This window comes from Suricata suricatta, unplaced genomic scaffold, assembly GCF_006229205.1.
Source record: "Suricata suricatta isolate VVHF042 unplaced genomic scaffold, meerkat_22Aug2017_6uvM2_HiC HiC_scaffold_46948, whole genome shotgun sequence".
NCBI lineage: Eukaryota > Metazoa > Chordata > Mammalia > Carnivora > Herpestidae > Suricata > Suricata suricatta.
In genome coordinates this window covers 1-622 of record NW_021894821.1, presented here as the reverse complement: position 1 = coordinate 622, position 622 = coordinate 1, and the positions used below count along the sequence as shown (strand labels likewise).

At 58.7% G+C, this 622-nt stretch overlaps 1 non-coding gene across 1 annotated transcript; it reads right to left on the bottom strand.

Annotated features, from left to right (window-relative positions):
- Positions 1–123: 123 nt before the first annotated feature.
- TRNAL-UAA lies at positions 124–206 on the bottom strand. Its single transcript has one exon. It is a non-coding gene; the product is annotated as a tRNA-Leu (tRNA).
- Between the last annotated feature and the right edge of the window lie 416 nt (positions 207–622).

Genomic DNA, 622 nt, shown 5'->3' with positions numbered 1-622 from the left:
AAAAAACGGTTCGCGCAGGTGCTTCAGCTTCAAGACAGCGCAGGAAACAGAAAAAGCAGACACAAGGTGGGCCCCATGTCACTGGTAACGTCCCCAGAAAGGCCCAGCCTGGGAAGCTCACCCTATAGGGAGTGGGGTTCGAACCCACGCGGGAACATGCCCATTGGATCTTAAGTCCAAGACCTTAACCACTCGGCCATCCGGGTGGCTGGGCCCATTCCCTTGGCTATCATTTTTTTTTTTTATTAGAAGCAGGGTATTTGGGCTTCGCCACAGGGAAATTCCAGCTGATTCCTGTCTATGGGGAGCTGGGTGGGGACGAGAGGGGGATCATAGCAGAGGAGACAGCGCCCCCTCTCTGCCCCCAGCTCAGCGCCTGTGCTGCAGAGGCACCACTGCTTGCTGCCAAAAGGAAAACACATGGGGGAAAAGATGGAGAGTAAGCCAGCCCTGGTGCACCTGCTCCCTGGGCTCCCTGTGGCCGCTGTTTGGACTCCTGCTTAAGAGACAGCCGTTTTCCCCGCACTGGTGGCCCTTGCCCCAGACCTCCCCGTCCCCACTCTCCCTCCCACCCCCCACCTCTGGTCTGGGCAGAGGGGTTGGGGCCCAAGGGACTTCAGCT